Raw genomic sequence first — 27965 nt, 5'->3', positions numbered from 1 at the left:
AGGAATTCAAGCCTTCTGTATGTGTCACACGAAATAAGCATCCTGAGAAATAAATTACTATTAAGTCCTGTTTGACACTCTGCAATATATTGATAACTGGTTAAAGAATCACAAGCAGACTAGTTCAACACGATGCAGTTGGTCCATGCATCAATTTGTTATTTGCATTTTATGGAGGTTTACCAGTATATATGTTGCTTCACTGAATCAAGCTGAAATGATGGATGATAAGTGAACTTGTTTGCTTTGAAGATAATACTTATTTTGAAGGGTTCAAAAAAAGCCAATGTATATAGTAGTCAAGGAAAGAAAACCAGAATTATTTTCCTTTGTGGGAAGTATTTTGTGCATCTATGGGGAAAAAAAATTGCCCAGTGAATAAATAAATAGTGTAGCAAGTACTCATTACAGACAGTGAAAAGGCCCTTAGGTAGTTAGTAATCAAAGTGATGTGAATAATTCCACAACTTGGTTGTTCTACAAAACATTTGAAGTTGGGTCTTCTTTTTCTGTCAGCATATAGAAGTCAGATACTCACTATAGAACCTTGTCACTTGCTGTGCTGAGATGGGCTGCTGTAACTGGCCAAAACCTCCACAGCATCCCATCTCTCAGACTGGAGACTCCAGGAAATTCAACCATAGCCCCAAGATCTGCCTTGCTATCTTATCTCTTTCCCCATCTCTCTGCAGAGGAAGATAGCCTGAAGGAGGTATATGAGGGGAAAATTGCTGACTGAAGCCCTCTTGGAAAAAGAGCTTTAATGTTGACTCTTTTAAGTGGAAAACTGAAGTTCTTGTGTCAGGAACTAAAAGTAAACTAATAGGATTTTTTCTTTAGAAGTGAGAGGCTGAAGGGTGTTAGACACGAATTAAGACAAAGCATTGAACAGAACTTAAAAGGCAAAACAACAATGCAGCATTTTAATTGCATCCTATAAAAACATTTACTTCAGTATGGTAGTTACCTTTTTCTCATTGTTTTCCAGTTTCTAAGACATTAGGGAGAAAGCATTTCATTTCTATGTTTACTTTGAAATGAACAGTGCTAGGTTTTCTGTTTTATGGCTTGCATTATTGCTTCACCATATTAAAATCTTCTCTGAGTTCTTTAAACAGCACAGATATGTTGATAATGCAAATCTAAGATTTAGCTCTCTAAACAAAAACAACTAATGTATTTTCCCCTGTGCTAAAGTAAATATTGATTAAGTAGATGGTGGTAATAGAAAAACTGAAGTGAAAAATTGTTTCTGATTTTGAGATTCTCTTCTTTTGGAATGTAGGGGTATTTAACAGTATGCAGGAGTGGAGGCTGTATATGTGGAAGCAAAATCTGAACACGAGTTACTTGGTTCTTCTTCCTGACTTGAAGTGAAATTGTTTGCATATTCCAAAGAATGAAAAATTAATAGGCCAGATTTTCCTGGTTTTAATAAAAGTGAACTGATTTTTTTTCAAGTGACTAATCTGTGCATATTTCCTATTACAGTCTTTATAGAAGCTTTTAAAAACAGAATAATTTTTTCCGTCTGTTCTAAAGCTGTGTTTGGAGGGGCTTCCTGTGAGGTCCCTGAAGACCTACTGGGCATGGTTGACCCCTGTTGTTCCACCCTGTGTAAAGCTCACGTACAGCTCCCATTTTCAGCTCCCTCTTTGTATTCGTAATGTGAACTTGTAGTAGAGTGAAGAGTGCAGTTTTACACAGACACTTGGCTGGCTTTTGCCCCTCTTTAGGCAGAAACAAATACTCATTCTGAAGTTTGTGGCAAGGTGCACTGTGCATCCTGTAAGTAGTAGTTGACAGTAGTAATTGCTACCGTGTGACAGTTTGTGAAACGAAGCCATGATTTGCCAGGTTTTCATGGATTTTCAAATTATACTGGATCACCAGTCACTGCTGATTATTGCCTTGCAGCACAGAATCTTAAGAAGGAAAAAGGCAAAGATGGGGTTTCCTGTAACAGCAAGATCTGAGCTGTGTTAAGTCATATTCAAGAGAGGCTGATGTGTTCTGGAGGAGCTTATTTCTGCTTAGCTGATTGAATAGGAGACTCGATTCTTGACAACTGTCAATTGTGAGGTTTGCTTGTGTACCACTGTTCTGTCTTTTTCATCTCTGATTTTCTTTCCAAGCCTTTTTTTCTTTCCCTCTTCATCTCCTGTCCATGCTCATATAGTAAGTTCTGGTCTCCATGATGCCTCTTCCTCTTGAGTGGCAAACGTTTCATCACTTTTCTGCAGTCTCCTCCAAAGATAGAATTGCTGCTGGTTTGGATTCTTTTCAATCTGAAGCAGTCTAAAAATGAATAATGAAGTACCCTTGGTCCAGAATGGCTAATATAAGATAGATGGGGAAATGCATAAAAAAAACCTCAGTTGAGAACTTGCTGGATGAGAATCAAGATTAAATTGTTAGAATGGACGTGAATGTATCTGTCCAAACAAATTTTTAAATGCAGTTTGACCATCACATAAACTGAATGTTGCCGATTTTTTTTCCTAGAGAAAAAAACCAAACCAAACAAAACAGGAGAAGGAATGTGTTTTACAGAGACGTAAACTGAATTAATTTTTTTTGTGCAAAAAAAATCACAGAATCTGCTCTGCAGCTTAGAAATAAGGTACTAGTTCTCTAATGCCTAAAAAGTGAAAAGCTACAATGGTTTCCAGACTATTGACTGAAATTTGAGATGTTTGATTTTTTTTTTATTGGACTAAATACTGTAGTAGTTTAACATTGCAATTTTAGAAATTAATTAAATTTATATACATCATGCCATTTGTTGAACTGGATGTCACAGGCAATGTTTGTATAGATAACACTACTTAATTATTGAACACATTTTGAAACAAACAAATTTACTCCTATGCTAGAAATCTGAAGCTAGAAGGCCTTGAGTCTGTCCTCAGACATGATGGAATTTTGTGATCTATTGAGTGCAGTCTGTTCACATTTTCCTGTGTCAGGGATGAGCATGTAGGTAAGGAATTTCAGTACCTAACTGAGAAATTTTATTAAATTAGTATCATACTAGTAATTATGTGTGTATATAATACTCTTAAATTTTTGAGTAATATTTTATGTGGTATCTTGGATGAAATCTGAATGTTATCAAGTGGGAAGTGGGCTTAAAGTTAGGCCTGTCCATTTATTCATAATAAAAGACTGTCTTTTCTGTTGCTGCACACAACAAATCAGGCAAAGCATAGTTGCTCTACATTTAATTTTGAAGTTCAGCGTAATTTTCAGTATCTATGAACTATCAGAAGATGAATTTATCAACCACACAAAAACCTAACCACCTGTATTTATTCAAAACTTAAATTTAAAAATAACAATTTAAAAAAAAAACAATTTAAAAATAATTTATGTATTCTCTTGTAAGCACGACAGTGTTTCTAAATTAATAGAAAACTCTAGTGCCTGTGGAATTTTTGAAATGGGAAAGGAGATTTTATCTCTCCTCTTGTTCTGATGCTTGTGCACTCCTCTGTCAGATTTGCAAATGTGTCAGATCTGGTACTGGGTGTTGCTAGGTGGCACAGATGATAAAAGATGAATTTTCAGTGTTCCTCTAAATTATTTTGTTTGTGGTTAATCTCTGTGTATTGGTGTTTTTTGTTTTTCTGGGGGTGGTGTGATGGTGGAGAGGAGGAGAGGTGCTAAATTCAGGTTATAAAATGAATAATAAAAGATGTTCACACCTTCAAAAATATAATCAAAATGGTAGTTTGGCCAAAAATGTGGTAGTTTTGCAAATTTTTCTAACATGTTTATTTTAGAGTAAAGTGAGTTTTTTCTCTCTGAGTTTAAATTGTCAAAACCAAGATGACATATTCCTGGGACTGCTTTCCTGTAGGTGACTATAGATTATGGTTTTACAGCACATGATTCTGTTTTCTGAAAGGGTGGGCACAGAATACGTGTGGTTGAAAGGAACTTCTGGAGTCTTCCAGTCCATCCCCATGTTCCAAGCTGTTCCAGTCTGATCAGGCTGCTCAGGGCTGTTGTTCAGCCCAGCTTCCCACGTCTGCAAGGATCACAATTTTACCACCCTTCTGGGCAAACTTTTCTAATATTTAACAGCCCAAATGATGAAAAGTTTTGACTTTTAACTCTCTGGAATTTCCAGTTAATGAAAATCTAAGGTGGCAGGTGCCAGGATGTCGTGTAGAGGATTGCTGAATGCACGCTGTGGTGTTTTTTACTGGGCCGGTTCTGTTCTGTGTGGCGCGTGAGATTTTCTGTCAGAGCAATGAGTTACATGGTTTGATATTCCATGTTCAACATCTGCTCTTTTGGCTTCTTTGTTATGGGGAGAACATTGGTTGTACTCCAGCTAAGTTGACCAGAAACATAATGAATGTCCTTTTTATTCCTCAAGTCACGACCAGAGGGACTTGGGAATCCCGGATCGGGTCCTTGACAAACTCCTACAGGAATTTTGGGGTCTGAGTGGTTGAATCCACTCATCATCAGCCCAAGTAATTTTGCTGCCTGCAGTGTTGATGACAGTCATCAATTGTCACGTTAGATCCTGTTCCTGTTCCTGCTATAGATGCTGCTTCTCACATTATTCAAACCTAGATGATCTCTGTGTGTGTTTTTAGGAAAACCTTGTTTGTTTTTTTTTTTTCTAGCAGTATGCACCTTGTGTTTTCATGAAACTCCATTTGCATGGCTCTTAAATAGCTTGAGTTCACTGTGGTGGATACCTCTTATCTCAAACTCATGCTTTTGGATGAAACACTTTAGTTCAAGGAAAGATCCATCTTACCTTCCAACCTTTAAGCACCTAAATGTGAGCTACACATCTCTCAGCTTTCTGTTGCAATCCAAGGACAGAAATAAACCAGAGAAAGTGATTCAGCTTGATCAAATTAGGAGCTGAAGAGAAGTTAGAGTAATTGCTGTCCTAAGCTATTTATTCCTTTCCATTATCTAAAAGAAACTTTGACAGTTAAATGCGAGCTTGTTATATTAACTCGTGGAAACCTTACCCTTCAGTGACTGAAATCCCACCTTGCCATTATTGTACTGCGCTTCATATATTCTGCTTGCTTAATTATGGATTCTGCTTTTAGCAGACAGCAGTTTTGTCTGTTTAATGTCACAAATTAAGTGACAGATAAGCTTTGGAAAGAGACTTTGGGGTGAGTGATGTGTTACAATTTAAATAGCTGAATGTATTTTGATGTGACAGTTATGTTGTCTATTCTACTGTCTAGAAATAGCTATTTACTGAGTTAGGAGGAAAAATATTCTGAGGCAGGACAAATGATATCACTGAGTAAAGGTAGCTGACAGACCATGCATGGTGGTCTGAAATACCCAGACAGAAAGACTATGCAAATGTTGGCAAGACATTTCAGAACTTGCTAAATACTCTACTTGGTCTGGACAGAAATAAGACTTGTTTTAGCCAACTTCTTTCCACTTGAGGCCAACACTCAGGTGCTTGGGAAGACACTAGATGACCCGTAAAGGAAAGGTATTGGGAGTGTGTGCTGGTTTGGTTGGTTTTTTTTCTTGTTTTTTAATTTATGCATCTAACCTTCTGGGGAAAAAAAAAAAATAGTTTGAAACATGGAGACCGGCCACTATTTTTGAGTTATAAGTAAAGGCATATATAAAACTTCATGTAGAGGCCTGAATTTGTTACAGTTTGTTACAAAATATTGTCAACTTTGGGAACAGATGGCATGGAAACTGTTGTGTTTAAGAAGTGAGAAGATTAGATGACCAGTTGTTCCTCAGAGGTAGAAAGAAGATACACCTGATGCTGATAATTTATGAGATGATTCCCTGCAAACTCTGGGCTGAAACTGAATACTTGTACTTTGAGATTGGGGTAAAGTTGCAGCAGTACTCAACTTCAGAAGGAAAGAGATTCTGACTTATGGTTAGGATTTGATGATTTGATGTTTGTTTTAGAGCTCCTTAGCTGCATGATAGTATTTGGAAGATACTTTAATAGCAAGTGAGGCTGTCACATATTCATGATAAAATGCATTTTATTATGTGTTTTTGCAATTCACCAAATGGATAACCCTACTTTAAGTGTAGAATTTATAGATAGAAAAGCATTGCAAGAATATAGCTCAATATTCAGAAGTATACCATCTATAAGAGGTAATGAAAACATTTCTCAGTGCTTAGAGTTGCATTCATTCATAGCTCATCACCAGCAATTGTGAAAGTAACTGTTAGTAAAGTGTTCTGATTTTTTCCATATTAGAATGAAAGGCCTCCTAGAGATTAATGTAGTTTAACTTTTTTCACGTTTTTCCATCCCATCTTTAGTAACGTAGAAGGAGGTGTTTTTTCGTTCCCTCCTGTGTGCTTTCTTTCACCAAGAAGGAAAATCAAAATGTTTGTGCTAATAAAAATGTTAACCTTTCCAGCATTGCAGTGTGATATTAATGCATGAAGATTGTCTACAGGGACATTTTCCCCCAGAGAAAGATGTAAGAACTTGGACCAAAGCTCTTGAATCCCTTGTAAAGCTGGTGCAGAGGGAGGCAGATGACACTCTTCCCTGCATTGGTGAGCTTTTTTGGGCTGAGTAAAGGAGTGTTTTGACTAGAAACAGCTCCTGTCCACCACATTTCTAAGGGTATAGCTGTTGTGTTTCTGAATGAAGTATGATCAAACGAAAGCTTATGGTGAGGTCTTAATTGAGTCGATGGCAAAACATCCTGAGACTTCACTGAGGTCAGATTATATCTCAGGTATTGAAATACTGTCTAAAAATCCTTGTCTTTCTGTACATTTTAAAAAATAAATTGATAATAGTAAGCACATTTCTATCACCATATCAATACTAATCAGAGATTAAAAAGATGGATGGGTTTTCCATCGTATGTTAATATTTCACTGACTCCACAGGTTTTTGTATATGTAATAAATGAAAGCTGTGTGAAAGATTAATCTTGGGATCTTTGTAGCTACTAATTGTAAAATTTCTGTGCTGTATTTAATATTAGGAGAAGATTCCTAAAGTCATTTTAAGTAGCATCAGAATTTTGTGATGTCTTTTATATTTTTGCAGTAATGTTAAGAGTGACCTTTCACTGCCAAAAAAAAAAAAAAAAAAAAAAAAAAAAAAAAATTAGAAAAAAGTACCTACTACAGAAAAGCAAATGCCATGTACTGTATTTAGATGTTAGTGTTAAAAAGTCATCCTGGTAGAACAGCCTTTTTTCTCCTCTTGGTCTGCAAAGATAAATAGATGTTAAACTTTCTAACCTTCTGAGTTAGGATAACAGCTGGTAAGACCTTCTCAAATAAAAAGATGCTGAAGCATATTATCTTATAGTTATTCCTTCCTGAATTTAAATGATGGTCGGAAATATTTTTCTGAAGTGTTTCTTTTGTTGTTTAGTTTCTTTACTGGAGCTTGTCTTCTAAAATTCATGAATCAGGACAGTGCCTTAAAGACGCTTTTAATTTACCCATTAGCAAAACCTGAATCTCGTTCTGACTACACATTTCCAGATGAGTCTGAATTTTATGGAGCTGGTTTATTTTAGGGAAAAGTAGCATGTGGTCCTTTAAAACAGTACACGAAGCAAGGATTTTTTAATCTACTGTTTGTGCAGAAAAAAAAGCATGTAGAGGTGGGTATATTAGCTTGGTTTTTTAAACAGTTCTGGGTGGTGAAGTTGTGGTAGAAGAGTGCTCCATGATCCTTCCTGGGGGAAAAGGGTGAGCTTTGGGATCACCTAAATTACTTTTTTCCACCCATACAGTTATAATGATGTCTGGTTATTTTTGGTAGTATTTATCAATTTTCTGGGGATTTTGTTTGGTTGAATTGTAAGCAGTGGAAGCTTTCCTCTCCTGTTGGTAAGAGGAAAATGTTGACTTTTTACAGTGCTTCCATTTATCTCTTAAGTTCTTGCCTGGGGGTGTGTGTATGTGTATATTTTTCGCAGATCTGAATTATATTTTCTGTCTGGAGATCATAAGTTTTTTTGAAAGCGAAACAAAATGATTAAACTGAAGTCAACTATGTTATTTGAAGCTGCTGTATGTGTTTATCCTCGTAGTGCTTAATCCTTGACTTTGCCTGGGGCTACTAACCCTGGCTGGTTATTAATTCCTTAAAAATGCCCTGAGCCAATATTGCTGCTGTTATAACTTGTTCGGGGCTGAAACCAAGTTGACGTTTTCCTTTGCTGTTGCATCTTCTCACTGTAATGTCACAGGATCAATTGGCTGCAGCACTGCTGCTATTTCACCACATGCCTCGAAACATTTATTTCTCCTACAGCATCTGTTTAGACTTCTCAAGTTAACGTTTAGTCTACCAAGGATGTAGCCTATTTCAATGAAGGAATTTCAGATCTTTTGGAAGTGCTCTCACTCTACAGATCCTAAGTGGCCTATTGTGAAGAAACCTGTGTTTGTACTGTACAAAACAGAAAGAAACCCGTCAGCAAGATCAGCAGCTTATGTCATTATGCTGTAGGAAAACTGTGAAATTGGGGTGAAATGCAACACTGTTTGAAATGTTATAAACGTCTTCCTGTCTACATTTTGGGGCTGATTTCATAACCTACTTTAAAATACTCCCCGGGGAAGGAGAGTTGGTCCAGTTTGAGTCTGAGATTTTTCTTCTCCTGAATGTGTGGATGAGCTTCTTCCAGGCTGGAGTGTAGTTTTCAGTTTTAAAAGAAGCCTTCCTACAGAAATCAAATAATCTGTAAAATTACAGATCAGCTTCAGGAGCAGCAGCACAGCTTGGCAAATTACTTCCTAGCACCAGAGCCCTTCCCTTCCCCGTCAGCTGTCAGGAGCACAGGGAGTTTGTGCTGCTGGACACTCAGCTTGACTCTGGCTGACTCAGCGGTGCTGGGGGGGATGTGTCAGAGGAAGGATGAGTCTGAAGGATGTGACAGAATGTGGAGCCTCTGCTCGTTTCTGCCTGGCACGCAGCTGAGCTCATGTCCTGGGAAATTCCTGCTGCCACGGGAAGCCTGGGGATTGGCTTGTGGCTCTGTGAAAACCTTGCTAAGGAGAGGGAACAGAGTCTACCTGCCAAAATGCCACCATCTCTTTGCTATGCTTTAATAAATTTACACTTTTTTTGGGTGGGAGGCGAATGTTGAACATCTGTTTCCATGGGATCTTTAAAACATGCTCTTGTTTTTCAGGATATCTTTAAAAGTGTGTGTGTGGGGGGGTGTGACCTGAACACCTTCAAAATCCAAACCATGCTCAGTTTTCCTCCACCCTAGAATTATTAAAAAGGAAATTTTGCCTCTGTGTTCCTGTTTTGAGTGAGCGCATTAAAAGCCTACTGCAGAAATAAAATCCCAACCACTTCTGCTGCCTCCCAGGAAACCATGCCCAGCAGACAGCTTGGAAGAAAAATCACTTGTTGAAAAACAGCAACAGAAGGAGGCTATCCATTACCACCAACAGCAACATTTAGCAATCTACTACTCCCATAGTCAAAGATGATCAAATACATAATACTTTCAAGTGTCCTGGTGTTTCCAGCCACCAGACGATCTTACAGGTCATGTTATAGACTGGGCAGATAACTTGGTTTCTAATCCTTATGCAAGGGACAACACGGAGTGTTATTTCAGTGCATCTTCATCACAGTCTAAGAGGGAGACTTAAATATTTGAATAATATAATGAAAACTTTTAGTATGATACGTTACATTTATTATGTTTCATTGACCTATTTGTGTCTTGTTCTATATATATCACATAATCGTAAAGCTTCTCTGTTCTCGTAGTGCCAGAAATCTGTCATATTACCATTTAAATGGTAGAGTTAATAATTACAGATAATTAAAGCAAAGCCTGTGTGAAGAATGCTGAAATTCTCTGAATATTAAGCCAAGAAATTATTTTATGCAAGATTACTGTAATTAATATAATATGAAATCATTTCACCCGCACTAAACAACTTTATTAACTATAATCCATACTTGGTATCTCACCATTTTTCATATTGTGACACTTGTGGAAGACAAAGTTAACAAGAAAGTCAGCAGTTTATAATTAAGAAGCAAGTGGCCCCATGTCATGGGACTTCCCAAGCAACTATTTTTCAGTTGGTGAATAGAATTTGTACTTTTAAGTTTTTCAACCTTTTATTTTTAATGTTGTTCATCAGCAGAGTACTAGTTTACTGAAGTGGAAATGTGAGATGCTTACTGCTAGTGATATGAAAGCCTTTCAGAAGTTAAATGGAGACATCCAGCAGCCTTTTCTCAGGAGGAAAGGATAAGATTGTCTCATCTTGTAGCTACCTAAATTTTCCTTAGACTAGAGCAAGTTACTATGTTACATGGGAGAGGGAGAAGGGTCTGGGTCCAATCTGTAACACCTCTTGACACTTCAGTTTAGCCAGCACACCAGCATGGAGCTGCTTCTGCCATCAGCATCTTGCAGCAAACTTCCTCTTTTGGATGATGACCATCCCAAAGTGAATTGGGGAAGCCCAAATTGAGGTAGTACAGTCTTCAAAAATCAGTGGAGGGGCTAGTTCACATAAGTGTTATTTCTTATGCATTAAAAGCTGCGTATTAAATGCAGGAAATGGAAGATCTTAATCTTGAGAAAGTTGAACAGATTTAGTTTCAGTGCTGAACTTTCTTCTCCTGGCTGCACAGAGAAATCTGTGAAGATTTTAAACATACCGAATTTATGCAGAATTGGGCTCGGCGTCAAGACAGCCTGGAGTTTGACTTGAGCTCCGCTGATCTTGTTTCAGCAAAGTTCTCTGCTGCAAACTGAGGTTTGCTCCCCAAAATATGCAGCACAGCCTGTGACACAGGAGGGAATTAGGGAAAGGTTAAGAAACAGGAGTGGCTGAGCAAAATAGCTAAAACTTTCCTAGCGCTTCTCGTGTTGTCAGAGCCACGTTTACAGCGTTCATGCTGGCGTGGGAGAAGGCAGGGAGCTACTGGCAGGGAGACAGCACATCACAGCTACTCACAGTGTGACCAAACTCTGCACGGAGGGTGGAAGACAGGGGTGAGGGAGGTGACATACATACCTTGTGTTAAAAGATCTGCTAGTCGAGGGGGAAGGGGGGCTTGTGAGTCATTTTAGTCCCATCCTCGTCCCTAACCTTGCAAAGCCCCTTTCTGCTCTCTTGCTTCAAGCACAGCCCTGAAGGCACAATCTAGTTGTTTCAGGAGTTCTGCTCTGGAAAATGTTCCTTTTCTTTCTCGGTGGTGCTGCCAGAGATAATTGAGAGTCTGTATCTGCTGACTCCAGTGACAATATCTATTAAGTTTTCCACCACCAATTTCTATGGTGATGCATGAGCAAAAAAAGACCACAGCCTGATTTTCAGCTCCAGAGCTATTTTTAAAGGGCTGGCTGTTAAAGACAACAGAAAACATTTTCTTTGTAAACTGAGCATATTTGACATTGAAGGTCAATAAGAGATAGTACAACCAGAATGCTGATGTCTGTGCACTTGGTTGCTTATGGAGCAAATGAAACGAATTACTGACCTGATGACTTCCTCATCTATCTACCCCAAATGAAATATAACCCTCTTCACCCCTTCATCTGCCTCTCAGGCTTTCCCTTCACCCAAAAACACTGGAAGGATTTTGTCTTTGAAATCCTCACCTCCCATTATTCATCAGGTGCAGCAACTCAAATTCCTGCAGTTAGACTCAGGGGCATCGTGTGACCTCTGCTGCCATTCCACAAATGGTCATTCCTTCCTTTGCTAACTAGTACTAAACACCTAACAGAAAGATTAAAAGGTACTGTGTACCTCAAAGCCTTTCCCCTCCCTCCCCCCCTCCTTCATATTCTCTGAAAGATAAAAGAAAAAAAAAAGATAATCCTGGAAAACTGGTCAGGGAAATGCAGGAAAATGGTATCCATTGATGCTTAGAGCCACATGTGAGCTCAGCTCTCCTCTGAGGAGGAGGAGAGGAAAAGAGAGGTGTGGATGTTTTAGTCTGAAGGTGCTTTTCTCACAGTGCCCAAGATAAAGGGACTGACACTTTTGCAGTGCTATAATGGGGGTGGGAGAGTAACTGGATACTGAATTAGATGGTTCACTAATGTGCGTATTTTTTCCAGTCCAAGAAGTTCTGCCTAGTGCCTCAGGCTTCTGGAGTGGTGTTTTTATGCCACTTAAGGTCTCAGTTTGAAGAAGATGTGAATTTTGTAATATCTTCATCCTTTCTTTTCCTTTTTTAAAAATTTTTTTAAATTTTTTTTTAATATATTTTTTAGAAGTCATCCAAGTCATGGTTTTGATTTTGGGGTTGTTTGGTGTTTGGTTTTTTTTTTTTTGGAATCAGCTTAATTGTGATATTATGTGGTTAATTTTATTTGAATGGAAATAATTCAATGCAGCACATAGTGTATTGAGATCCTGATGGGGTTTTTTTGAGTTTACAGTCTTTTTTCCAATGTGGGCTATGGTTTCATTACAGTAAGTTCCTGCTTTGGATGCAGAGACTTGCGTCAGATTCACCAGCTGCTGCTCTCTCTAAATAGGCAGCGTGCCAGTACCAAGGATTAGCTGGGTTACTGTTTGTCCCACCAGTTGTTTTTAAAATCTTTAACTGCAGAAGCATCCTTGTGTGTCATCCCTGCAACTCGGTGCCTGCTGCTCTCTGTTCCCATGCCCCCTTTTTTCCCCCAGGTGATATATTTTTCTTGCACTTTCAGTGTTCAGTTACTTTCTTTGGAAAATGCGTTTGTAAACATATTTATGTTTATTATAAGCTAACAACCTTCCATATATGTATCTTTCATCCCTTGTCTTAGGAGGTGGCTTTTTGGGAATGGGTTTTCTTCACCTGTCACAATGGCTACAGTATTCAGATACTTGTCCCTAGGGGGAAAATGACACTTTCTCTGATAATTACAGAATCTTAGAATCACAGAATGGTTTGGGTTGGAAGGGACCCTAAAATCATCTCATTCCAATCCCCCTGTATGGGCAGAGACACTTTGCACTAGACCAGGTTGCTCAAAGCTCCACCCAGCCTGCTCTTGAGCACTTCCAGGCATGGGGCATCCACAGCTTCCCTGGGCAACCTGTGCCAGCATCTCACCACCCTTACAGTGAATAATTTCTTCATGATGTCTGACCTGAATCTCCCCTCTTCCAGTTTGAAGCCATTACGTCTTCTCCTATCATTACACATTCTTGTAAAAGAGTTCTTCTCCAGCAATGAGAAAGCAGCATCAGTGAGCAATGATAACCTGAGCCACAGTTTGCTCAGCTCATGTAATAAAATTATCTCCATTGTGATATCTCTGTATCTCCAAATGGCCATGGCTTGGAGACAGTGGCTATGTGCAAATCCTTCTCAGTCCACCAACTTCACCTTCTCAGTCCACCAACTTAAAATCCTAAACTGTCTTCTAGTTAAAGCTAAATAGCCATGTTGGTGCTGCTGAGCATTGCAGACGAGGTGGACAGTAATTTGCTTTACTGGGGTTGCTTGAGGTACCAAGGAAGAGTTTTTCCCCAGAGGTGCTGAAGCTGCAAGCAGAGGGTCCTGGGGCTGAGTGCCTGTGTGGTGGGGCTTGGAGCAGAACTATACCCTTGGTAGTGTTTTCCTGCTATTTCTGTGCTACCCTGAGAGCATCTTGGGACAAACTGTGTCTTCCTTTCTACTTAGAATGCTTTTGCAGCCTTCAGCTCTCCCCCTTGCCCAAGCTAATGATGACAGTTTTGGAGCAGGCAAGTCCTTTAGGGCAAATAGTGGGAAAGTTATCAGAAGACCATGAACACTTTGATGCATTTGCTGCTGTGCTCCCTGTAAAAATGACAGGGTTTAGCCCAAGTTTAAAAAAGAAATCTGAATTGTAACTGCAGCCCAAGCCAGAACAGCCACTCTGGACTGAATTCTACCAAAGATGAAGGTATTGAGCCAAAACACACATAGGAGCTGAGGTTAACTGTAGTTGAGTGAAAAGAGGCTGCAGTGCTGTTCCTCTGCTCCAGGGCAGCTGCTTCCCTCCAGGCTACAGGATTTAACTTCATTATCCACGCTAGGTGAAGCAGAGTGTACCTTTTACGTTCTACAGTAGAATTATTCTCAAAAGGAGGGAGAGCATTTTCGGGTCTGTAGGATTTATGCTGCACGGGTAAAGGAGAGGGGTGTCTGGCAGGAGCTAGAGCAGCTTGGCTGGGGAGGAAAACATGGCAGGTCTAAGATAATGCTTTCCCTCTTTCCCCTGAATACCCTCTGCACAGAACAGTGTGGGTCTTTACTCTCAAACCCTTTTGTTTTTCCCCCAGCACATGATATCTGGAGGTGAGTGCAGTTGTGATGAGAAGCTTGTGCAGAGCTGGATCATCTTCAGCTTCAAGCTTTGTCAGCAGCCATATAGGATAGTGGGTTATGTTTGTATTTAGACTATATTAGTATGTGTCGTGAGGGAATAAACAAGGAAAAGCTTTTGCTCAGAACTCCTCTGGATTCTGCAGGTAACATCAGCTCTGCAGAGCTGCAGAGGAGAGTGCCCTGGCAAGAGTAGATGGCCCTGCAGGCCCTGTGCGCTGTGAATGTTTCTGTCACAGTTCTTGCTGCTACTCAATGTACTCGGCTCTGCTGCTCTGTCACCTGCTGCTGCTGCACTTCTGAGCTGCCCAAACCAGGCTTTTTGCCTTCAGGGACTCCAAGCCTTCCTTCCCTACACTGGTCTCTTGTGTTTGATCTCTGGCAAAGAACTCAAAATCATCATCAGGTGATTTTTCTGGGGCAAGCACACTTCTTCGGTGTTCATGCATTGCTTATCTAAGGGATGTGTCCTACTCGGAGGACTGTGCACCCGTACGCCACGAGTGCCCACTCTTTTCTTCAGCAGACTGCTGGTGGACAGGAGGGTAGATTCAGGTTAGACATTAGGAAGAAATTCTTCACTGTGAGGGTGGTGAGACACTGGCACAGGTTGCCCAGGGAAGCTGTGGATGCCCCATCCCTAAAAGTGGTCAAGGACAAGTTGGATGGGGCTTTGAGCAGCCTGGTCTAGTGGGAAGTGTCCCTGCCCATAGATGATTTTTAAGATGTCCCTTCCAACCCAAACCATTTAAAACCCTTTTATTTTCCCCAGAGGTACTGAAGCTGCAAGCAGAACCCTAACTCTAGCTTAATAAATACTAGATTTTTATACAGCTAAAAAAAAAAAAAAAAAAAAAGGTATAATACCATTTCATTAATATGCCTATGCATTTTAAGAAGGCCTTACTTAACCATTTGAAACCTGGTAGTTCCGAAGCTATTGATGATTACTTGGGGAAACCAGTGGCGGGATATGTCTTATTTGAATTTTTAAAAAGTTTTCTTAGTATGAGTTTCAGAAGTAAAAAAGGTAACCTTCTTGTGCTCCTCTTGATGGACTATTGTGTAGTGCACTAGCGAAAAGATTTACGTGTGGTGGGGTTTTTTTTGTGTTTTGTTTGCTTGTTCTGTGATTTTTTTTTGGTTTTTTTTTGGTTTTGTTTTTTTTTAAATTTCAGTAGTATCTCTCTTAGTAAGGTACTGCATAGGCTGTCTGAGCTCTAAATGAAAGGAGGAAAAGGTGATTCTGATGCTTTCACAGCTGGGACCTACTTAGCTAGCATCCTACCTAGAAACTATTGTTTCCTTTGTTAAATGCCATGTTTCATTTTGTAAATAACATTTATCTGTGATGGCCCATGTCTCACCAGCTTTCTCTTGAGATAGAAAATACAAAATCATACCACTTACTGGAGGGATTTCATTGCATTGATACAAAAGATTGCATAAATGATGCCTCTTTAGCACTGACATTACCATGCCACTACTGAGGAGAGAAAAATACTCTTTCTGACCTCAACGATTTAATGGATTACCTTAAAAATCAACTTAAGAAAGTTATAAAGAAGGAAGTCATAAAAATTCTGCAGTGCAAGGGGTGAAATTGAGCTTCAGTGGTAGCCTGAACTGCAGTAGCCAGATTGTGTTATGTTTAGATGCTGGTTAACAGCATGATCTTGACAAAATTATTCTTTTATTTTCCAAAGTCTATTTTTATTTAGCTTGTCCACGGCTGGTAAAGCCTCTCCTTTGATGATTCAGTGAACGGTCATAATAGTCCATCTCGTCTGTATCTTTTCTTCTTATTTTCTGAGGCTGTGTTAGCACACAGATGATCAGCAATAGATTAACAGCTGCTTATGGGAAACCAACTGTGGACTAGGACCTGATCCAGCAAACCATTAAGTGTGAGCCTCGTTACATTGACGTCAGTCACGACTATATGTGTTCTTAAAGGTGAACATATGCTTTGGTGCTTTAGTGAATCAGTCTGCAGGGATATTTGTAAGTTAATGTCAGGGCTGTCTTTAAGAGGAAAAAGGTGGCTTTTCCTTGGCATTGCTTCTTCAGCAATATCCAGCAGAGCTTTTTGGAGCCCTCAGATGAAAATTATTTCAGGTTTTATTATGGGGGAAAATTCTGACATATTTTCTCCCTTATAACACTCATTATTCCAGTCTGACTTGACTCAAAATTTAGGAAAAGGTATCTGGGTCTGTCTTGGGCAAATGCTGCTTTGTACCTGGCTGGGGTTTGTCAAATTGTTATGTCAAAATTTAGAGGCCCCTGAGAGAGTTTCATGCTGTTTATGGTTGTACTTAGGCTTTTTCTGTAAAGAGAAGTCTCCAAAATACATAGCTTGTCTGCTGCTGAAAAAAATATTTCCCATGTTTCCAAATTTCATTCTTAAATTCTTACAACACAAAATATTTCCTATTGGCTCATAGCATGTTTGTTAAAAGAAAATATTCTTCTGTTAAAAGGTTGGTGCTTCCAAACTTATTTGCACTGGGTAATTGATGTAGGGCACCCAGCTCTTCAGATGTCCAAGTGTGTGTTTCTTCTTTTGCCTTGAGAAGGTTGGGGGAAAATAATCCCCTGTTCTCTTTGTCTTCCCAGCTGCTGTGTGATTATGTTTGGCTGTGTGCTTAGCTATTGTGTGGCTCTTGAAAGAAAATCCACAGTTTCATTAAACACCTGAGAAAGGAAAATGGTACTCGTTGTCTTCGTATTATGTCAATGTTAAGTTTAATGTGGCTATGAAATTAAAACTATATTAATCAAAGAGTGTTCTAAAAGTATGCGTAAGTTAAATTATTTTGTATGATTTTCTTTTGAAATGGCTTAGATATCTTATTAACATTGCCTAAGTTGTCTGATTTTGCTTTATACCAGCAATAAAGGAAGTTATGTGCATGAGTTGCTATGGAAAGGATGATTTAAAGAATAAAGATTAAAAAGAAATTCCTTTTCCAATGTTTTTAAGAACACAGACCGTACATATATTACACAATACTTTAATAATATACCCGCTCTTCTAGAAGAATTTTTTTAAAGATCAGGGTCATCCTGTTGTTTTTGGGGTTTTTTGTTAAAAAAAAAAGTTAAAACAATGGTGTAGGATTTTAAAAATCTAAAATTCAAATGTTTGAAATCAAGATAGCTGTGACGCTGCTGCGTAGTACAGGTGTTAGTGAGCAAATACATGAAAAGAAGAGAATTACACTATCAAACTGGATTTTATTGGTTTGAATATTAAATTAAGGTAGTGCAGATACAGAATAATGGATGATCCATCAGACAGTTGGCTGTAATGGCTGCAATCTTTTTCAATATTGGTTCAGTATTGGGAAACTGCAGAGTCCTAGAAAGTTATATCTTTTGGAAAAACATTTTGTCTTGCTTTAATCTCATATCTTCTGCTCCTAGAGACAAGATTTTTGGAATAGGTGTATAAGCTTACATGAGGGCTCCTTTATAACCACTAAGACTGAAAAGTCAAGTCAGTCACCTGAGTGGGAAGCATAAAATGGTAGGAAGAGACTATCTGGAATATAAGAAACAATCTTGGTATTAAGCTTGTATAATATATATAAAACCCATAGCTTTATAGGATATTGCTGCTTTTGTGCCTTGATAAAACAGCATTACTTATAGTGAGTTAATCCTTGATCCTTGGCTGTCTCAAGAGAAGTGTGGCCATCAGGTTGAGGGAAGTGATTCTCCTCCTCTATTCTGCTCTCCTGGGGCCCCACCTGGAGTACTGCATCCAGTTCTGGAGCCCCTTTTACATGGATGGGCCCCAGAGACATGGATGTGCGTGTCTAGAGAAGGGCCACGAGGATGATCAGAGGGCTGGAGCACCTCTCCTATGAAGACAGACTGGGAGAGTTGGGTTTATTCAGTCTGGAGAGGAGAAGGCTCTGAGGAGACTTTATTGTAGCCTTCCAGTATCTGAAGGGCCTACAAGAAAGCTGGTGAGGGACTTTTTAGGATGCCAGGTAGTGATAGGACTGGGGGGAATGGGTTCAAACTAGAGGATGGTAGATTTAGATTAGATATTAGGAAGAAGTTCTCCACCATGAGGGTGGTAAAATACTGGAACAGATTGCCCAGAGAGGTGGTGGAAGCCTCATCCCTGGAATTTTTTAAGGACAGGCTGGACAGGGCTCTGAGCAACTTGATCTAGTGGGAGGTGTCCCTGCCCGTTGCGGAGGGGCTGGAACTGGGTGATCTTAAAGGTCCCTTCCAACCCTGAAAATTCTAAGATTCTCTAATTCTAATCTTACAGAGTGGACTTTTTGAAACAACACTTGCTTCTTTTTGCCATTCAAGTTGAAGATGGCAATTAATGCAGTCTTCTTGATCTTTTTGCATGTAGCCATTCAGCATAAAGCATGAAGCTCTCAATTCAAGCCTCTGTACAGCGAGTGATTGCTTCCTACGATGCCGAGTAGGGCTGTTTCTGAACTGCGACTGTATCTAATCAGCAGAGAGTGGGCTGACTTCACACCAGTTATTGAAAACACATTTTTATAAGGCTTCTTTGCTGATAGATACCCAGCCAGAATTCTCTTATGTGTTGTAGTATGCATTACTATTGAGAAATGTTTAGAAATGCATGTATAGTATCAACCGTACAAATATGGGTTTGTAAAACTTCTTAGCATATTCATTGTGAATTCCTGAAATGTTATCTCTGTCCTACAGTATATCTGAGCTGAGCAAACGCTGGCTGGGGGCCAAATCCATTTTACAGCTATCCAAAGCAGTCTTGTGACCAATCAATCAAGTTTACACTTATAAAATGCCCATAGTGTAAGCACCTAAGGCACTGTGAATAATCCATACTAAAATAAAGACGATATACTATCTCTGAATAGCAAACTCAGGTGAAATTAGACGTGTGCCTCAGAGGTTGTAGTAGATAAAGGAATCCAGTTGTGTAGGAGGAGACATTTAACACGTGGTGTGAATACACATAACTGGTAAATCATTTGCACTTTTGGGCTGTGAATGGGAAATTGACTGTCTGAAGGCACTGAGAGTATAGTGAGTATGAAGGTTTTGTGAATGGGACACAATCAGGCCACTTAAACTTCTTCAACAAATTAATGTTTGGCTCTGAGAAGAAGACTGTCCTCTTCTCAGTCACATCACAATCACAACTCCACAAGCTTCAGTTATAGCTAAAATTTTCTTGCTGTTTGATCAGGGGAATTGACTGTATGAATGGACGGCCCTCAGACTTAAAAGATTTTGCAGTAGGGGCACTGTGTATTGGTAAAGTGTGCAGCTAAGATGTGTCTTTTAGAAAACAGGAAACAAACTACATGTCATAAATGAAAAACATTAAAAAAAAGGGGGAGAGTAATGGGTGAAACCTCTAGTGTCTGTATACTGTGGTTTATTTAAGAACCAAGATGAGAGGCTTTACCCTGATGATTGTGCTCTGACATTGCATCTTCCCAGCATTGCCTTTACTAGATCTCTGCTTCATCTCCCAGCAGGGAGGATGCTGGCCAAGGGAGATGGGACTCACATCTGTACCAGCTGCAGCTTGCAAGTGTTTGTGTTTGAACATTCAGAAGTTCAGTTTCTCTCCCTCCAGTTATCTGCCACTCGATAGCTTTTACAATTTAAGCTCCCCCTTTTTTTTCTTTTGCCAGCAACACCCCAGCACTCAGCTCTGACACACCGCGGACCCTGCAGCTGTGAGCATCCAGCCACTCAGTGTGTGTAATGATGGGAAGAAAGCTCTGTGTTTTGAGAAAGGGTGTAATAAGTTTAGATAGTGCAGAATTGTGCATTGTGCAGGTAGAAAAAATTGCATTCTATTCAGACTAATCCTTGTCTGGATAATTGACAGCCTTCTGGAACTTCATTTCTAGCCTATTCAGCTTTTGTTGATAAAGATGGAAAAAAATTAAATAATTAAGAGACAGATACAAAAGGACTGTATACAGTATATTATTTATTTTGTAGAGCGAGAACATCTAGCTGAATGTGCCATTCATTTATCCTGGCACTAATTCCTGGTGAGGAACACAGCTATAAGTTGGCATATTTGCAGGAGCATTTAATTCTGGCATGCAGTTGCTGTTGTATTAAAAATATGATGTGCAGCAAGTTTGGAGAGTCTTTGAAAGTGAGATACCAATAGAAGCTATGAGTTGTATTGTTATTCTCTGTACATACAGCATAAAAAAACCCCAAGCAACTGAGTAAGCTATATACGTTACTGATAGTGGGCAGCTTGTGGCATGGATTTTTCTTGTAAAATGAATTAGTGATGTTGTGCTTATTAAAAATCTGTACTCAAAGCCACTTTAAAGTCCATATGGTATCTGTTATGATTGCTTTAATAACAATAGCATAATTGTGGGTATTACATTTTTAAAAGATTGAATGTGCAACAAACATTATTTGCGAGCAGCAAGTTTTCATAGGAGACGACAGCTGGTTTAGAACCAAAATTATAGCTTATTTATCGTGTGTATACATTTGAGCTGTGTGAAAAGTAGCAAAAGAATGAAATCTGCAAAAGAACTGTTTCTTGCTAAGTGTTATTTTGCAAAAAAAAAAAGCTAGTTGTGTACTAATGTACAATAAGAATGGGTTGGTTGGAAATAACAATTCTATAAAACAAGATGTTTAAAAAGAGTGCTTGTGGCTGCAGAGTCTACTAAGAATCAAGGGTTTTTTTCTCCTTTTCTTGGACGGAGAGGAGGAAGATGAGAAGGGGAAGCTCCTTCAGATTTGGAAAATTTTTCTCAGAAGTGGAAAATTGTAATGGAAAACATTAAACTGAAAGAGATGACTAATCATCACCTCTGTAGAGCAAGGTTGGATGTGGCCCTGATTTGACCAGAGGGGAGAGAAGAACGGAGCTGCTGAAATTTCATCAGCTTTTATATGGATCTTGTAGTGGAAAATCTCTGGCAGTAAGAGTGCAAGCAGCTGCTTGTGTATGGTTATTCTGAGCATTAGGTATGAGAGTGAGTTGAGCTGAAAAGTTTGGTTGCAAGAAGGTTAATTGCAGAGTTGGGTTCTCTTCTCACTTTTTGGTGTTTTTTCTAAACCTGTGCTTTTCTTAAGGACTGAAGAAATGTGAGGTGGGAAGTAGCAAAGCTCAGTTAAGGGAGGTGGGGGCAGAGGAGAATTCAGATGGGTGTCTTCATTGCTGCAGATGAGTGAGGCTGTAGTTTTCAAGTTGGGGGGAAAAAGGTACAAGGAGTACAGATGAACAACAGGCATTTTGTAGCAAAGCTTATAAAACATTAACATTCAGGCACAAATACTCTACAAAGACGAACCAGGGCTCTTGCATATACAGAAAGGAACTTTTGTTCCCTGTGAAAGATCTTGGCACGATTTTTCAAAATATTAAAAGATTGTTAAAAACTGGTAATAAATAACTGCCATAAATTAATGTAAATTTTCTGGTATTTGCTGTGAGTGAGTGTCCCACTGGTAGTGTCATGTCAAGATCCAAAACTAGGAATAGGAGTGACAGCTCAGATTTACCCTGCGGTGATCCTCTGACAACACTGTTGGACAAATTCTCTGTAACAAAGGAGAAAGGTTGATCAGAGATAAACTAGGCTAGAAAAAGCAACTTCAGCAATTCTGGAAATCCTGAGCACTGTGAGGGAAAAATAAACTTGAATGGAAATCCTTTAAGTTGTGTATTGTGTTCCTGAAATTACCATTTCTTTGGACACATTGGATGAAAGGCTGTTGCCTGGAGGGTTCCTGGGTTGTATATTATTAGGAATCATAAAATCATATCATAGAATCAGAGAATAGTTTGGGTTGAAGGGGGACTTTTTAAGATCTCCCAGTTCCAACCACCCTGCGTGGGCAGGGACATCTCCTGCTAGACCAGGTTGCTCCGAGCCCCATCTAGTTTGGCCCTAAACATCTCCAGTTTAAAGCCATTAACTATTGCTATATGTCCTTGTAAAAAGCCTGCCCCCAGATTTTACAAAAAAAAAAAAAAAAAAAAAAAGGAAAGAAAAAAAAGAAAAACAGGTAGCATTGATGGGGAAACGGAGATTTAAGGGAATGGGAAGGTTTTAAATTGCTTGGAGACATCATTGGTGCCATGGGCTCAGGGCCTGGGGTTGGGCTGCATTCATCTCTCAGACTTTACCCCAAGATTTAAACTTTCCCTACCAATATGCCTCACCAGCATTTGCTTTGCTGGTATGCAAGTGCATGGCCATTTTCACAGGCAGAGGTATTTTTAACAAGCTCTTCCCCATCTGCTTGCTCCTGCATCCTTTCTGCTGCTTGGCACCCACCAGGATTCCCAGGGACTGCAAAGGGAGGAAGCAAATCCTGGTGAGACTGTGACCATGCACTGCTGGTGCCTTCCTGTCAGGAGAGCAAGTGTCTGCTTTGAGAGGGTTAACAATTGACATGGGCAAGAGAGATCTCTTCTGTATGAAAAAGATTTTTCCAGATAGTGCAGTGGAAAAAAGTACTGTATGAGGGCTTGCTTTGAAAATACTTTGTAAACTCAGGACTCCTTCAGGCTTTGTAAAAAACCTAGGGTTTGGGCTTTTGTTTTTGGTTTGTTTGTTGTTTTTGGTTTGTTTTGGTTTGTTTTGGTTTTTTCTAGTTTCTTTGTTTTTTCCCCCAGTATTGTATTAAACATAGTGGGATGTCAAATCCTTTGAACAGCAGCTACTGGCACACTGTATCATCTCTCTTCTGTGGTAGAAATTGCTGTCAGCTGTGTGAATGTGATGTTGACTATTTATGCAGCAATGGTTGTGTTTAAGTAGCATTAAATGGTATAGGTCTTTTTAATCTCTCTGAAAAAAACATTGTAAAATGCAGTGGGGGTTTAATGGTCTTGGGTTTTACTCTGTGGTTGCATGTTTTTTTATTTTTTTTTACCAAAGCTATGAGGTGGTTGCTGATCTCATAATTTTATGGAAATGCTTTGTAAAATAATAACCATGTTTCTGATGTAATTTAGAGCAAAAGTTTTCAAAAACATTTTGCAAATTGCCAGAGCTCATCACCTAATGCATTGACTTACAGAAGGAAAGAGATGCTGTAGTGGATTAATACACATATAATGGCTGATCCTATTGGGACCAGGCTGCAGCATCTTTAAAACCTGTAAAGCCAAAGAATATGTAGGTGTAGTTTTGAATCCTTACTCATTCCAGTGTCTGCAGTTGCTTGTAAATTATTTTACTACGTTCCAGAACATTTTTCATAGAAATACAATAAATAAGGTTGTTAGAGAGGAAAAGTGATTGTTTTTTTCTTCAGCAGTAACATCAACAGGTTCTCCAGTGGAATGGATGCCTGTCTGCTCTTTGAAAGACTGAAGGACTACTTTTCCTTTTGGCAAGTGTTCCGTGATCAAAAACTTGAAGTTCTGATGGGAAAAAAAATGGAGCTGATGGGAAATTTTTGCTTCTGTGAGAAAAACTACTCTTTTAGCATGGAATGTTTGGAGCTTAAATTGCTTCCTGGTTATGATTTTTGCTAACATAAGCTTGTATTAAAAAAAAAAAAAAATGTATATATGTATATCTAGAACAAAATGTTTCACGCAAAAAAAAAGTTTCAAGTTTTTCCCTCTTCCAGAAACGATTGCAGAAGCTTGTGATTGTCTTTTGGCTTTTTTCCACCTCAGAACTTGAAGGGGTTTAGATGTGGAATATTCAGCATCACAGAAAATATTTGCACTGAAATCTAGATTTTGCAAAGCCCTCAGATAAAACATTGTAATTATTTTTTTCTTTTCAGTCTTTGTAAGATGAAATGTCTTAAAAGCATCAACTGACTGGGTGTTACAATTAGGTTTTGAGGGGATAAGTTGTATTACTTAGAGATTTGGATTCTAAGAAAAAGAATGCATTTCTAAGATGATACAACAGGTTTGCTGGATTCTACCAATATTGGTTGAGCACTATTAATGTTCCAGAGTACTTTGTCTGTCCTGGTTTCCCAGTTTACTCCAGGAAGTTATAATGTTACTGCAGGTGCTGCTGGTTGTCTTTACTTTGTGTGAAGCTGGTGTTTGCTTGTTAACGAGGCATCGGTTGTGATGAATCTTTTTTTAAGAATTATTTAGGCAACAGTCAATCTTTCAGATTTATTTTAAAGGATGAAACTGACTCAGAGAGGAAAATAATGCTACTTCTAACCATCTAGTTCTATTCCTATGGGCAGGGACACCTCCCAGTAGATCAGGTTGCTCAAGTCCCCATCCAACCTGGCCTTAAACACTTCCAGGGAGGGGGCATTCACAACTTCTCTGTGTAACCTGTTTCAATGTCTCACCACCCTCGTAGTAAAGAATTTCCTCCTAGTATCTAATATAATCTCCCCTCTTCAGGTTTTAAAGCACTGCCACTTGTCCTCCCTCTACACACCCATGCAAAAAGTCCTACCCCAGCTTTCTTGTTGGTCCCCTTCAGGTACTGGAAAGCTGCTCTAAGGTCACCTTGGAGCTTTGTCTTCTCCAGGATGAACAACCTCAATTTCGTCAGCCTATCTTCACAGGGGAGTTGTTAGCCTAATGTCACTCATTAGCCTGATCCAGTTCTTCCTAGGGCTTCCACTTCAGCTGGAAAACTTCCTTTCACTTAACTGGATGCTGAATCTGCAATGAATCAAGACCCACCAGGCCTTTAATAAAAAGAGTGTAATGATGAGCTTTCTTTTACCTTCTTGGTGTGGTTGTCTGCATGTGAGACCCATCTGCAAACTCTGTGGTAGACAAAAGGGGCTGATATCTATGCCCTCGTGACACAGCAAGACTTTATACCAAGAGAAAAGGACAGGCAATAGGATCAGACCAGACTTCATGTACAAAACCCCACAATATTTTATCTGTTTTAAGAGACCCTTACAGAAAGCTAGGATAATTTTCAAAGTGATTCATTATTTTCCCATATTTGTTTATTAAGTACCAAACATTACAGGAGATGATAATACTATGTAAATTCATGGTTATCAGGGGTGTATTCTGGTATCAAAACCTGTCTGCTCTTATATTTGATATGTGTCTTGGAGGTTCTTGGTAGACTATGAAGAATGATATTTTATTGTTGTGGTATAATGCATATACCAGAAGGGGTTTGCAGTGAAATGCTCTGCAAAAAGCAGAGAATTTTCCTCTCCAGCTTCCATTGTTAGCGATGATCCAATGTGGATTTCAGGAGAGAAATGCCTATTTGGTACGATACAAGCTTGGTTTTGATTTTTGCCTTTGTCTTTTGGGGCCAAACCAACACTTCTTTTGTCCTCAAGGAAAAGATAGGGGGGGGGGGAGAGGGAAGTGCAGTATAAAACTTTTTGTTTTGTTTTGTGTATTTTCAGGTGAGTGCCAAAAATAAAATTTGAAAGGATTGATCATTTAAAGATCAGAATAATCAGTTCAGTTGAAATAGTACGATGTTTTAAGGCCTGTTTTTAAATCTAACCAGTTTAGGCTAGAAAGGAACTTCAAAATAAAACAACATCAGAATCTTAATGCATTTGCAGACAAACACCTGCATATTCCCACTGAGTAATTCTGCTACTTAAATATTCTTTGCTCTCCTGGTTCTGTATCTGCCTGTGATCTTCAGGATGATTCCTTGGAGATCAAGGAGTCAAGCCAACCAACACAAATATAAAAGTGTTGACAGCAGAAGGGAAATCTGCTTCTTTGCAATCTTAATCTTAGGTTTGTCTGAGTTTCAGCATTGTGCAAAAGCACTGAAGGACTGGGAGTATGACCACTGTTTGGGTTCTTTCTCTGTATGGAACACTGATGTGGAAGTATAAAACCTTATCTTAAACTAGCATAGTTCTTTTTGTCATCTGTATTTAATTCTTGCTTGTTGCTTAGACTGTTCTTATTTGTTTGATTCAAATACTGATTTTAAAAGCTAAACTGTTTTTTTGTTTGTTTGTTTTTTATTTACTAGTCAGTGACTGGAATATTTTTGCTTTGCAAAGGCACTGTCAATAGAAATGGACCTTTCAACTGCATTAATCAGCTTGACTTTGCCAGTGAGGTTGATTGCCCAAAAACACTGTGGGAAGACAAAACACTATAGATTTTTTTTGATTGCTTTCTTTTTCTAAAAGGCAAAAAAAATCTTGATTTGTTACAGATTAATATACAAAATATTTACTACAATACAAATAAAGGGTATGACAGCAGCAGAGGCAATGCATGAAGATTTGTACAGAGTAAAACTTTTTTATAAAAAGGAATATTTTCTAATGTAAAGTTATTGCCTTTATATACTAGTCTGCAAGTCTTATGTTTAAAATTTGGTATGAATATTCAAGTAAGGTTCTTTGATATGTTAAAATTACATATAAATAGAAGTCTGACTGGCCTCATATTTGTCAACTAAAATTTGTTTCCTGCAATTGGAAAATAACAGGAGTTTTTGTAGTTAAGTAACATTTTGTTTGGAATACATTCTTATTCAAATTAGTTTGTTTCATTCAGCCATGGGCTAGAGAGCTTGTAGAGTCATGTTTTTGTATGCCAAGATGATCAGGTCAAAATGCTGTGACTTACAGTCTTTTTGTTATTAATATATTCCAGACAATTCCATCCACTTTATTCTCATCAGAATCAAATAAAGCAAATACTTGCTTTACCTAAGATCCTCTGTTCCCCAGGAGGTTTTCAGCATTACTTTTAACATTACTCCAAAATAATACTGAATTTAAAAATACCAAAAGTAGAATTTAAGCCAATTACATTTAGTGCCTTGTCCTTCTGTAGGTGAGTCAGGCTCATTCGTCTTTAAGTTGAGCATTTCTGGAGGTTTTCCATTTGCACACTTTGCACGTGATACCTTCCAGGATAAAGCTGATGTCACTGAAGGTCTGTCAGATTAGTAAAGAAAAAGCAAACTCCTATGTCAAAGCTGAAGCTGGAAAGATGTAAAAGATCTCTAATGCATTTGCTATAAACAAGGCACACAGCAAAAAAGTCTTATTTACAGAAGGTCACTGACTAGCTCATTTCTGTGTAATTTCTTCAAATTGATGTGAATTCTTCTCAGTAAGTTTCATTTCTCGATTGCCTTCTTATTTTATTTTGGTTGTGTATTACAATGTATTGCTAAAATCCCCATTTACTCTCACCCTCAAACCTTTTAAAGAGGTCTAAGACTGACCACTTAAAATCAGTGTAGAGTTTGTGAACCATGGACAAAAATAAGCTATTTGATTATTCAATTGTGATTAATATAAAGTAATTTTTTGTGGGCTGAGATTTTATATAAAACTGTACAAAGTACAAAACTGTTTTTCACTGACTTCACTTGGCAAAACAAAAAGAGACAAAGATCAGAGAAGAATATTGTATTCTTTAAAAACAGCCAGGCTTTCTCCCCTTTCTGCCCCCATGAAAAATCTACTTGCTTCTAAGTCTTACAGATGATAAGCGAAGGTTTGGCAAAATTGCTTTGCCTGAACAAGAAGTGATGTTGCTGTCTCATGTGGTTGCCAATTGAAACCATGTGCAGCCCAGGAGAAGTGGAGCAGAGAACATGGAAATCCCACCAGGGAGGGTAAGTGGCACCTTAGTGCCTCTGGAAGAAACTGGGGAGATTCATGCCAGAGAAAGTTTTCTTGTTGGTGACTTAAAGGCTTTTTCTGAAGGTAAAACAACTGTGAA

The 27965-nt window shown here is 38.8% G+C and overlaps 1 protein-coding gene across 10 annotated transcripts in view; it reads left to right on the top strand.

Annotated features, from left to right (window-relative positions):
• MACROD2 (mono-ADP ribosylhydrolase 2) overlaps window positions 1-27965 on the top strand; it is an 870286-nt gene that overhangs the window by 132609 nt on the left and 709712 nt on the right. The window lies entirely within an intron of this gene.

This window comes from Heliangelus exortis, chromosome 3 (assembly GCF_036169615.1).
Source record: "Heliangelus exortis chromosome 3, bHelExo1.hap1, whole genome shotgun sequence".
NCBI lineage: Eukaryota > Metazoa > Chordata > Aves > Apodiformes > Trochilidae > Heliangelus > Heliangelus exortis.
The sequence above is the reverse complement of the archived record's forward strand: the minus strand, read 5'-3'. Positions and strand labels throughout refer to the sequence as shown.